Genomic DNA, 13,179 nt, shown 5'->3' on the forward strand with positions numbered 1-13,179 from the left:
GTATAAATATGTGTGTGTGTATATGTATGCATATATATGTCCCATTCATTTAACTTCTACTCTCACCAGAAATGTTTGCTCTTCAGACAACTTTCTCATAGTGAAGCATGGAGCATATAATCTGTTGAGCTGTAGCTTGGACTGCAATTGGATCTGCTTCTTAAAACATTTTCTGAAATTTGCTCTATAGATGTAAATTTTACCTAAATCCCTGGGCCTGTTGTCTCCTACTGGCCAATCCTAGGCCTTCATAGATGCCTTGTTAATAGACAGCACTACTGCCAAAAAATTTAACTATTTACGCTGTTTAAAGTGGTCCTGGATTTATTACAATCCTTTAAACAACTTTCAAAAGCACATGTAATTTCTAATACTTGACATACTTTTTTTTCTTGTCTGTCCATATGGTTCATTTATTTTTTCATAAAATGAATAGGAATATTTACAGGATTTTTTCAGAGCCTGTTTATTAAACCATCATAGTGGGGAACTGTACATCAAGAGAACACTTCCTTCTTAAGTCATTCCAAGAGGTATGACAGTGATTCTATCACAAAAAGGAATACAACATATCCCAAATATATATTCAACTAATAATACAGAATGCTTGTTTTTTGCAAGCCTGGGCAGACAGTAACGCTATAATATTAGAACTTAATTTTATTTCTACTAAAGAGTGGCAATTTGCTTTATGATGTGCCATTTTTGCATGCCAACTAAGGCATGATAAACAGTAAACTGAAGCCCCAATTTCAGCACTTCTTTTCCACATCACCCAGTAGTAACATGACATAAAGTCTCATACAGTCTTTTGTAGTCTCATAGCAGCCTCCAAATACCAAAAGGAGACCTACAAGAGAGTTGGAGAGGAATTTTTTACAAGGGCATGTTGTGATAAGACAAAGGATAATGATTTTAAGCTTAAGGACTTAAACTACAGCATGGTGAGGCACAAGAACAGGTTGCCTGGAGAGTCTGTGAATGACCCATTCTGGAGATGTTCAAGGCCAGGCTGGATGGGGCTTTGAGCAACCTGGTCTAGTGAAAGGTGTCCCTGCCCATGGCAGAGAGACTGGAACAAGAAGACCTTTAAGGTCCCAAACCAAACTGTTCTATGATTCCATGATTTTATTAGCACAGGCTACCATGACTCATGTTTTAGTTGCTGTTAGTCTTTAGACAATGTACATCAAATGCTCACACAATATAGCAAACAAGCAGTGTCTTGATAAAGCAAAGAAAACTGCATTGTTCCTGTGCAGTATTGGTAATATGTAGGAAAAGAGATTCTTTTTGTGGTTGAGTTTCTACACTGGAAACATTTCCACACTGAAGTTCAGGGTGAGGCAGCAGCATTTGCCACAACCTCACTGAAATTTAGTCAAGGAAATATATTCAAAGTCGTGTCATTTCCTTTAAAATACTTATATTAGTGTATACCTTTTGTTCTTATTTGTAGAAATTAATATGAACCCAGTCAATCACTTCAGATACTCAAAGCAACATAATTCTTAACATTTCTTTCATCCCATGCTCAGTAATTACCACACATGGACCAACCTTTCATTCCTGCTTTCCATCTAGTCCTTCAACTCCTCAAGATGAGTAAAGGACATAGATGTTTTCCAGCACACCCCAAGGGAGAAAATGAGGCTAGACTGAGCCCAGGTGTGACTTCTAAGGTTGAGGGCATGTAAAAATCCATTTTCCTCCTACACCATAATTCACAGATTTATATCTGCAATTTCAAGTCTTCCACAATGGGAACTGAGATGGTGTTCTGAGTGCTGAGTACAGGACAATCCATCTATTTCTTCATGTCAAATGTTCCTTTAGGAGGCATGTTTGTTTACATTGGCCAGGTCATCTGAATAATTGAGTTTCTGTGATGTTTCTATTCCTCACCAGACTAAGAAATATGCAAACTCTAAAGGAAGAATTATCATAACCTTACTATTACTTACTTGCATTGTTTGTTTATACCCTTATGCTTTTTGTTGTTTTTATATCTTCAGCTAATGCAAAAAGTACTTTTCAAATAGTATTCATGCAAGCAAAATCCCTCTGGCTCATCCATGTTTGTCCTCTTAAGCTGAACTGCTCCATCTTTGCTACATACCCTCAGAACATTAGTGACAAACTATTATAGATAGAAAAAATTACCTGCTGATAGCAAGGTACCGAGCTTAGATTACTGGATTTGTCATGCTGGAACTTAGCCCTTCTGTATTTCATCTACCCTCTCATCAAGATATCTCTGCAGAAACCAGAAACACTGTCAGTGCCTATAAAAATTCTCCAAAGTATATCTGGTCAATATTTACTCTCAGTGAATGTTTGAGATGGAGACCTGTGAATTACTCTAACCAGAAGAGCATGAAAATCAAGAATGTCATCAGCCAATTTTCTTTTCATCTCATGCTGTTTTGCTCTCCTAAGTCTCATAGCTGGAATCTTCTTAGATAGATACAGTTGTTAGGGATTTACAGAAAATGCCTAAACATTGTATGGCATCACAGTCTATATCAATTCTGTTGAAATATTTCAAAAAGAGTAGAAGCTTTGCTTTATCTCAGCACTAAAGATGGGCTTCAGCTTTTGCAAGCCCTGTTTAAGTGTCTATGTCATAACTCAGGACCCTGAGAACATTTTTTCTTTTATCCACTGACTTCCAGTATATATTCACTGCAATCTACCTTCTAAGAATCCCATCTGTAAGAGTGAAATGAGACTTATGAGAAATGAAATGAAACTTATAATGAGACCTGGGACTTGTTTTTCTACCTATATAGCCCAGATGAAAAACTTAAATAAGTAAAGCAAAGCACATGTGTTCAATGTTGACATTGTTTATCTTCTGTGACTGTTTTTCACAGTGAATATATGATTCAAACACTCAGTTTAAATCCAGGCAGACAGAGACATACTTATCACTACAAAGAAAAAAATAAAAATTTGCTACATCTTGATCCAGTTCATATAGTTACAAGACATTCTATTCTATCATTCAGGAAATATTTCTTTCTAAGCTAGATTTTATCCACTTAACATATAATGATTTATCATAAACATTTATTATAAATCTTACACAGCTCAAGATAACTTGCAAACAAAAACATACTAGCCTTCCTCTCAGAAACACAAATCATCACCATATGTTGGCCTGAGCTAACACACAAACACTTCCATCATTCCTCACTGCCTAGTGCCTCATCCCCAACAGGATCTTTTCCCTATCTCTGCTGCCTTCCAGTGGCTCTACTGCTTTTCAGCTGGCACCTACCCTTTCAGCATTTGTTCTTTCTTCTTGCATCTTTGGTACTCCTTCACCTTTATTAGTCAGTCTTGCTTTGCTCTGATTTGCCTGATTTCCTTTATAATGAACATTGAGAGTGTAGGTTAAAAGCTTCTTTCCCAGCTTCCCCTCTCATTCATTGATTTGAGCTATTTCTTTACAGAGGAAAAGGAAATGAGCTCAGTTTCTGGAATATTTCCAAATGGACTAACATTGCAAAAATCCAGATATCTCAAATTCTTGACCTGCTAGTCCTCACTATTATTTCTTTGCCATTCTCTGGCTACAAAAAGCCTCTTCTTTGCCCATCTCTCCAAGTATGACATCATTTCTTATATGATTCAATGGAAACATCACAGTGTCATTTATCAAAATGTGTAGCAAGCTGGGAACTTCTTTCAGTGTTTTCTTCCACACTTCTGTTTCCTGCATTCACTTGGAAACATCCACCATCCTAACAAGAAAACCCATCTTTAGATTTTTTTCTCCCTGTGAATGGCTGTGAATGGTGTGTGATAGCTGATACTTGCATGAGTGGTTCTTTCAGATTGCAGGTAAGATAAACTTCTTGGAGAGCAAGCAGAAAATTTTTCACTAACAGAGGTATATGAACATCATAACTCTCCTGATGAAACTCAGCAAGGATTTGTTATGCAGACAATATAAGATATTATAGCAGAAAAACAAAATTAGCTCTTATATCATTCAACTGAGTCTGTGCCAAAACAAGAAGTAAATCACTGAAGTTGTGTATAATGCATGAGGTATACAACATTGTTGAAAATTGATTTTTTTTTTTAATGATAAAAGGGGACTGGCACAGAAGTGATATCTAATTTTAAATTCTTAGCCTAATAACATTGCTAATTTTAATTGCTATTAGAAGAACCTTGTTTTCCTCTAAGGCATTATGTAAAGAATCATTCTAGCTCAAATATGCATGGGAAATGTTTAAGGCCCATTACAGAACAAACAATGAATATCAAAGCAACAGCACTAAACCAGCAAATATCTCCAGCTGTGATGCCAGGACTTGGCTGTTTAGCTATCAAGTAGACATTAACAGATGACAGATAAGTTATTATTCAACAAAGTTGGATGCAAAAAGCTTAAATGCATCAAAACAATAATGTAAAATACAATCTAAAATTTGATGAATGTTAAAAACTACACATAACATAAAAACACAATTTCTGTGTAATATTCTTAATTATGAAAAACTAACATTTCAGCATGCAAGGTTTTAGCAGCAGTTAGGAATTCAATTTATGAAACTGAGTCCCACACATTTACATGTAATTGTATCTGTGCAAAAGATGCCAGCATGTGCTGAGAAGAGGCTTTGGCACACAGTGGCTGGGAGAAGGGGGAACAGCACAAAGGCCACCACATCCTCTGTCTTGCCTAGACATTTTTCTGCTCAGAATCAGAACTGTCCTGTGTAACAATAGGAAGAGCCAGAAGCTCTTATCACCTTCCAGGAGGTGACCTCCACAGGAAGGCAGAAAGGTCTATAGAAGCACACCCTTTTCCTCTCCTGACCTCAGGAAAGCCCTGCTCATGGCTGAAATGACATTGGCAAAGGACAATACATGGGATTCCAAAAGCAGTGCCTGCCAGACACACCAGCACATGGATAAAATGGAGTGCTTTGCAATAGATGGGGGTTTTAACTCATCTAACTGAAATACATGCAATTGCAGAGAAAAAGGAAATGTTAAATGTAAGTAGCATGAAAGTTAAGTATGACTCAATGATTTAACACATTACTCTAGAGAAACTAGAGAGGCATGAACATTCAGCTAAAAGCAATGGAGGGATGCAACTAGAAAGATATTAAGTAGTGTTGAGACATAAGCAGATGCTGTGTTAACTGAAAACAAAGAAGCAAACAAAAAGCAAAAATATTTTTAAGAAAATTTATAAGCAAGTATATTTATTCCATAAGGATAGGATTCAAAATAAACCAGTGCATGTAACCAAATCCAGCAACAAAGTCTTGGTCATTGTGACAGCACAGACTAAAATGCCTTTTCTGTATTTCCTTCCTGTGTATTATTAAATGAAAGAATAAACAAGAGAAAAAGAATACAAAAAGGAGTCCGACTCCATTGTCAAGGCAGTTTCTAATAAAGGACCTCATTTTTATTATTCTGTATTATAAACTCAGAGAACTATCCAAAGTAGACATATTTTAGGGTAATTTGTAAATCCATTACTTCTTTGTTAACATTGTTATGAAGAAAGCTATGGATGTTACACAAATATTTGCTCAAAACAACTTTTTGGGGTTTAAAAGAAGAGAAGTGCCTGAAGGAAAACAAAAATGCAGGCCATATGTACAACAATTGAACAAAATCAATAACTATATTGAGTTAATCTACAATCAATTAACAACCATTTAATTTGAAGTAAAAATATAGTTTCAAATACCCCATGAGACATGTGGGCGGTAGAATTTTTGCTATATGCTCTGGCAGGAATAATTTAGTCATAACAATTACATTTTAGTAATGATATTTAGTATTAGACATTTAATTACAAAACAAGAAGATAATATAAAAGACATAATGACAAGTAAGAACAGAAATCCTGGAAACACCATGTGAAAAAGGACAAGTAGAAAACATAGAAGTATTAATCATAGTAGCCACAACACTAAATTTTGAAATATTTGAAGGAGTGAGAACAAAACTGAGTAATAGCATGAACTTTTTTTTTCTGATCAAGCAACACAAGTGTTTTTGTAGACAGAAGGACAGAAAAAAGTTTAGACTGAGCTGGATTAAATACAACATTCTTAGGCTATAAAAATATCTGATTTATGGTTTTTATCATAAGGTGTTTTTTGTGTGTAAATACGGACTGATTTGTAATGGCTGGAAAAGAAGTCTATATGCTAATTAATTGCTTACCAAGTGATAAGTGGAATTGTAGTTAACTATTTCAAAATTTTTTAAGGAAAGGCCACTTTTGTTGTTTGACTTGGACATGCAAATTTTCTGTCATCCTTTGTTGCTCCATGCTTTGCATATTTCATAGGAATATAAGATTGAAAGTCCTCCCTCTCATTTAGTCACTAAAGACATTCCCTGCTGGCAAAGACAACCGTGTGAATACTTTGCTATCATTCAGTTATTATTAGATACATTTGACAGCTTCCTTTTTCTTTTTTAATAATATTGTCCAGGGAAGGTCTGCAAGTCTCATTATGTTAGGTTCACTGCCAATGTGCATGAACAAAGGAGAAAGACATACAATAAAACCAAAACCACATGTGAATTTCTGGCATGACCTGAAGTCAATGGGTGCTGTGACATTTATTTGGATTTCACCCTACAATTGTAGAAAGGTAGTGTTCTCACTCTTTAGAGCTTTCCTCACTCAGCCATCAGAAGCTCAAGAGCAAGGACAGGTATATAAGGCTAGATTCATAAAGAGATTAGAGCCCAGAATCTACACACTGAATCTAAAAGTCATCTACCTGGAGCTTTTCAGCAGATCATTGCACCAGAAAAACCTAAAGTTTATAGCTATCTAAAAACATAAAATAAAATTTCAGTCTGGAGCACACCCAGAGTACTTATGTCCTCAAAGGAATTCCCAAATTATAGAAGTACCATTTCTTTCTCCTCTGTAAGGCCATACATGATTGGTGTTCTTAGACAAGAAAAAAAGTACTGTATCTTTTGTCCTTAACTTTCATTGTCCTCATATGTCTATGACACTCAAGGTTAACTCTCAAGAGGACTTGAACTACCTCACCCTCTTCCCAAGAGAGTATATTCTCACCTTGTTTTAAATAAGCTAGAGTGAAATTATCTCAATTAGTCCTATTAAAATGTCTCACACTACATACAGTATATCTAGAGGAGTAGACACTGTAAAGATTTAAAATGTCTAAGTTCATCAATTACTTCAGAAAGCATGAAAAAGTTTCATCAGAAGAATTTATTAAACCCACGCAACTCTCCCTGCATTGACACCTACAAAGACAGAAGAATGAATCTGAATGTGGCAGTGAGTGTTTCACAAAACTGAATAAATTGTATTGGATCTGTTGATCTCCTGCTTTAGGGATTTCTCAGAAAGGGCATCTGATTTTGTCAGGAGGGAGCTAGAGAGCCTTAGCTTCTTTAGGGAGTACAACTCATGCTCACTTGAAATTTCTAATTGTGATTGTGTGCACAGACACCACTCCTCCCTCATTCTCCATATATGTATTATGATTGCTTAATGGTTGATTTCTCTAGCCTGAAAAACTAATCCCTGAAAATTCTTTAACTGATGGGGAATACATACACAGAGAATAAGAGGCATCAGAATTCCTCCCTGTCACTCAGCAGCTCTAGGTTACTAATCTTACCAATTAAATGGGATACAATAATGCCAGTGTGAATCTGGACTGTTTTCTGGGGAAGCAATACTCTGGGAACTTGTATAAATGTTCTTGCTTTCATGAAAACGTGGTGGAGTTGATGAAGCACTTCTGGATTGAAAAACAGTATTTCCCTTACAAATGATAAGCCATGAAGACTCTCCTAAAAATTGCGAAATAAGCAAAAAATGTCGGCTTGAAAACACTTGAATTGACAGGTTACGGTAGAAGTTGCTTACATCTGCTGTCTTCTGAACACAAAGTTTTCACTTTCCAAACATAGTGATTTTTCTTACACATTTCATTATCTTGTGCATTGTTGTCGCTGAAAGGATGGAGTTTGCAACCTTCACCCTTGTGAGTTTTCAATTTTTCTAAGGATGTCACACTTTTAAAAAATAGCTCCATCATCACACCTAAACTTCATGTCCCATGATTTTATCTCTGACTCTGGACATCTTGGCTCTTGATCTCTTTTTTCTACCTTAATTAACTGGAAAGCAATCACTCACAGTAGCCAGCAATCTGGAATGTTTGCATATAGAGATGTGGAACCAGGAGGGTTTTTTCTCTGCCTGGCTCTCACTTCTCCTGCTTTGAAGTACAACCTAGATAAATTATTTTCTGTTCTCTGTCCATCACATAATATTTGAGAGTATGTCAGTCTCCTGTAGCCTTACTGTACTGGCACACACAGGCTGTTTCAGTGGTCACAAGAGCTGGCAGAGCAAAATTTACAGTGAAGAATAGTCAAGAGAGGGAGGTTTTACAGGGGCATGTAGTGGAAGGACAGGGAGGAGTGGCTTTAAACTGAAAGAGGGTAGATTTAGATTAGACATTAGGAAGAAATTCATTAATGTGAGCATGGTGAGGCACTGCAACAGGCTGCCCTGAGAAGCTGTGGATGCACCATACCTGAAAGTGTTCAAGCCCAGGCTGGAGGGGGTCCTGAGCAACCTGGTCCAGTGGAAGGTGTCCCTATCCATGGCCAGGGTTTAGAACAAGATGATTTTTTAAACTAAACTGTTCTAAGATTCCATGCTTCTATGACATGGAACAGGGCTAAAACACCATCACGAACAAGACACCACCAACATGGACATAGCAAATACATCATCAAGCTCTCCCTACCTGTGATGAAATTATACAATATTTTGCTCTCCTGATCAAATAATCCTTTTCAATGCTGCATCTTAAAAAAAAAAAAAAAAAAGGTCAATTGTCAGCTACTATTTCACTAAATTATAACTTTGGACAGACTATTCTTTCAAAAAGCAAATAAGAGGGTGGAGATGGAGATTTGTAAGATGTAAATACAATAGCACTCCTTATGGCTAACATGTTAATTTGGTACGCTGACATGTGCCATTTAAAAACTTCTGAACACTTTCAAGCATTTATGAAAACAAACAAGTTATGTTTTTTTCAGAAAACAAAAAAGAAAGGCTGAAAGACTGTATTTCATTACCACCAAACCAGAAGGTGTAAAACTGGTACAATGCAGATGTCAGAAGGGCTGCTGTGATCTAGGTTTCTGAGAAGAAATCTGCACTTACTAGATACAGCAATGGGTTGAACTAGATCTTTTTCCTGTAGTGATGACACACCTCCCCCTCCCCAAAAGAACAAAAACACTTTTACATTCAAAGATGTCAGCTTTTCTTAGGAAACTGAATCCATTGTGTTTGTTACCAGGAAACTCAAACTGATTCAACCAGGCAAAAAGGAAATTTTAAGAAGTATAAAACATTCAATTTGCCTTCTGTACCTTCAAGAGGGGTCTTTTTGTGTCCTGCCTTTGTGACAGCCAGCTCAGTAGCTTTCAGAACTGAAGAGAACTGCACAGTCTTCTATGAATTCCATGAAATCATAAAATCATTTAGTGCAGAAAATACTTTTAGGATAACTTAACCCAGCTGTGAACCCAGTATTTCGAAGTCCACCACTAGACCATGTCCCTAAATGTGACACCTACACATATTGCAGATGTTACCCTACCTCAAGGGATAGTGATTCTGCCACTTGCCTGAGCAGCCTATTCCAGTGCTTAACAATTTCAGTGAATAAATTTTCTTAATAGCCAATCTAAATCTCCTCTGGCATAATTTGAGGCCATTTCCTCCTATCCTATCACTTGTTACTTGGGAGGAAAGACAAACACACACCTCACAACAGTTGTTTGTAGGTCAGCCTTTTACCTTTTCCCAAAGTAACAACAAAACAGATAGATTCTATCAGTAAAAATCTGTTAATATTTTTCAACAAGGAAAAGAGAGAAAATAGTTACTGGAAATAATGCAAATCACTGAAGGTTGTTACAAACAGTATTAAATTGCTGGAGATATCCACTCATATACATGAAAAAGGACACATGCCACCCCCCTAATTTTTGCCATATCTATTATATCGTGAGAATTGTAGATCAAGTAAAGAAAAGGCTGTCACACCACTGTCCAGCATATGCATCAAGGTCTGTGTTTGATCTACAAGGTCCTGTTGATCTATGCAGTTCTGATTGTTTCTTCCAACAAAAGTGAAGCCTTTGGTAGGCAACCTTTGCTCTCTCTGCACCAACACTGGATCCACCAGCAGGAAATCTCTGATTACCCACACAGTCAGAGCAGATCAGCTTTTTGTACACCTTCCTTTATGTCTATTACCCTTATCACTGTTTGGCCTGCATCTTCCAATGAGTGCTGCCACTCAACACATTAACCTAATTACTGTATTTGGGTTATTTTCAGTTCAAAGTGTCCTTCTCACTCACCAGTAAAATACCAGTGCAAGGCAGTGCTTCTTACAGAACAGTACAATGGGATTTTTTGACACAAGCAGGTACAGGACATACATCCTGGCCAGCAAAGACAGATTCAGTGCAACACACTGCCAAACTTTCTGGGAGATACCCTAAAGCAAATTATCAACAGAGCTTGGATTTAAATCTGGGTGAAATAATTGCCATGTTCTGAATGGAGGTGGACACAATGGCTCATCAAGGAAAATGAGGGCCAGAACAAGACAGAGAGGGTGAGAATACCTTCACATTCCCCAACACTAATGAGAGCCTTCATCATACCCACAATGCAAACTCATACTCTATGAGAAAACCTAAGTAATCTTCTCTACTGCTGTCACACTTCTTGCAGCCCTCACACAGGCTGGTAAAATCCCAGGACACCCCTGGGGAAGAAGGGCAAAGACTAGCAGGCTGTCCCATCCCATTCCACCACCCCAGCCAGGAGCAGGCATGGGCTCATTCTTTGCAGGAATTTCCTTTCATAAGTGGGAAGAAATTAATGTGTTCCCCCCTAAGAGACCTATTCCCTCTTTCCACCTCAAATCTCCCTACAAAAGTCCATAAGAAACACAGATCTTCAACTATTGTTTCCAAATGATAACTCCAGCCCTATATTCAATCTTAATAATGTTTAATTAGATATGCCTCTAATGCCAGTAATATCTTTAAGAAATTGCCCCTCCTAAAGTAGACACAAGTAAACATAAGAGGAAAATAAACTGTAGTTTTAGCTTTAGATTTCTAAGCTCTAAATTTATTTCCAGCTCTGAACCTAAATCTGGAGTTTTTTCTACTGCTTTCCCCTATATTATGTAATAATTCTTGAAAACTAGTATTTTATAATAATTTTTACTATAAATAAATGAATATGAATTCTGTCTGTCTTTGTAAATCACACAAAGTGCAAATCCTAATGCAAAATTTAATTATATGAATGAATTGAAGGAAGACCAGAAGTAAATGAGAGGATCAAGCAGCAGCCTAAGCAGCTGTTTTCTCTATTTGTATTTATCTAGACCCCCTAGAATGAAAAAAATTCTCTTTCAGTACTAAACCCAAAACTTTAAACCTATCTCCAATCTTAACATCAACACCAACAGTGTTCACATCAATGAAAGTGAAAAAAAGCATATTCCCATAGACAAACACACCATCTTTCTGTTCCCCTAGTCCCTGGAATATCCATCCATAAATTGAGAAAAACAGTGTTTGGATTCACTATTCCTAACATTACCCTAGCCACGGCATCAGTACAAATCTCATCTCTACAAGATGACACAGAACATTCACCTTTTCCAAAATTTGCACATTTCCAACTCTTTGGTAATAATGGGATGCAGCAAAAATCTGGGTTCTTAAGAAGGAACATGTATTGAACAGGAGAGAACACATCTTATCCTGAAATCTAATCTCAGCCCTAAATATAAAGCAAGTTAGGGCCTTAACTTAATACCACCACTAGCCCTAACTTAGTTATAACCTGGTATGCATTCAGACTCCAAAATACACAGTATCTGCCTTTACCAGCAGCTGTTATCTTGTCTTCTGAACTTTGCAAGCCACAGAGAATCAACTGGAGTCTCGAAAATCCAATTCCAAACTCTATGTCTGTTGTTAATTATTTGCAAGGCATGGAGCATAATGACAGAGTACATCCAGCTTCCTACCTTGTCATCACCTGCCTTCTTCATAACTCTGTCACCAGCATAAAGACATGAAAAAATATCCTGAAGACTTGAGTTCCCAAATCCCAGTTATAATACTTGTATTAATTAAAGATATGTAAACAGTAAAGAAGGATATAGAGGATTTACCCCTTTCCACAGTCTTCTTGAGTCTTCACTCCCCTGAGAAAACTAAAAATCTCTGCTATTCTCTCTTACACTCCCAAAGCCCAATTCAAAATCTACCTTGAAGCCTGGTGTTGATTTGCACACCCAAGGAAGCAATGACCCTTTCAAAATTATCCCCTTCTGAACATGTGGGTCGTAGAAGCTTTATATTCTGACTCTTACACAAACCATATATAATTTTTCAATTATTTTTGGCAGAAAAATGTGCAGATTGCAAATTCCCATCAGATTTGTCTCCACAGATTAGTCCCAGCAGATTAAAGGAAACTGCCCCCTTTAGTCTTTATTCTCCTCCTAGCCATATAGGACCTACTGCACTGCTACAGAATTCTGAATCTGCAAAATTTTCAAAGTCAGTCCCAGTCCTAATTCTGGTTGGGGCCTATAGCCAACACAAAAATGCACATTAAAATATTCCCTTTTGTCAGCATTTGTCCTCTTCCTAATTCTGAGGATCTTAATCTTGTTTATGTTGACAGAGACAGGGACAGTAATAAAATATAATATTTCCTTAGTTTAACTTTGGCTGGGATCCAGTTAAATAAGACTTTCAAAAACTAATTATCTGGTTTTGGCCAATTTTTTTCATTCTTTCTATTCTGGACAGTCTGCATTGTCAGCTAGTCATAAGAATGAGCTGGATGGTGAAGAAAAATGTTTCAAATGAGTACATTTCACAGAGAAGTTGATAACTACGGACAGCAACTTCTTTGGCTAATGTATCAAGAAATATATGTTCATCTTTTTATTAATTTTTAATCACACATTTATATAGTGTTCTACAACCCCACAGAATTTCTATGCCACAAATTTAGAAGTGCTCTTTACCCGAAATGATAGACAGGAAATATGATAC

General features: G+C 36.8%; 1 long non-coding RNA gene across 3 annotated transcripts in view; it reads left to right on the forward strand.

Moving 5' to 3' along the window:
• Nucleotides 1-13,179, forward strand: part of LOC107216096 — a 58,714-nt gene that overhangs the window by 27,185 nt on the left and 18,350 nt on the right. The window lies entirely within an intron of this gene.

Source organism: Parus major, chromosome 2, assembly GCF_001522545.3.
Source record: "Parus major isolate Abel chromosome 2, Parus_major1.1, whole genome shotgun sequence".
Taxonomy (NCBI): Eukaryota; Metazoa; Chordata; class Aves; order Passeriformes; family Paridae; genus Parus; species Parus major.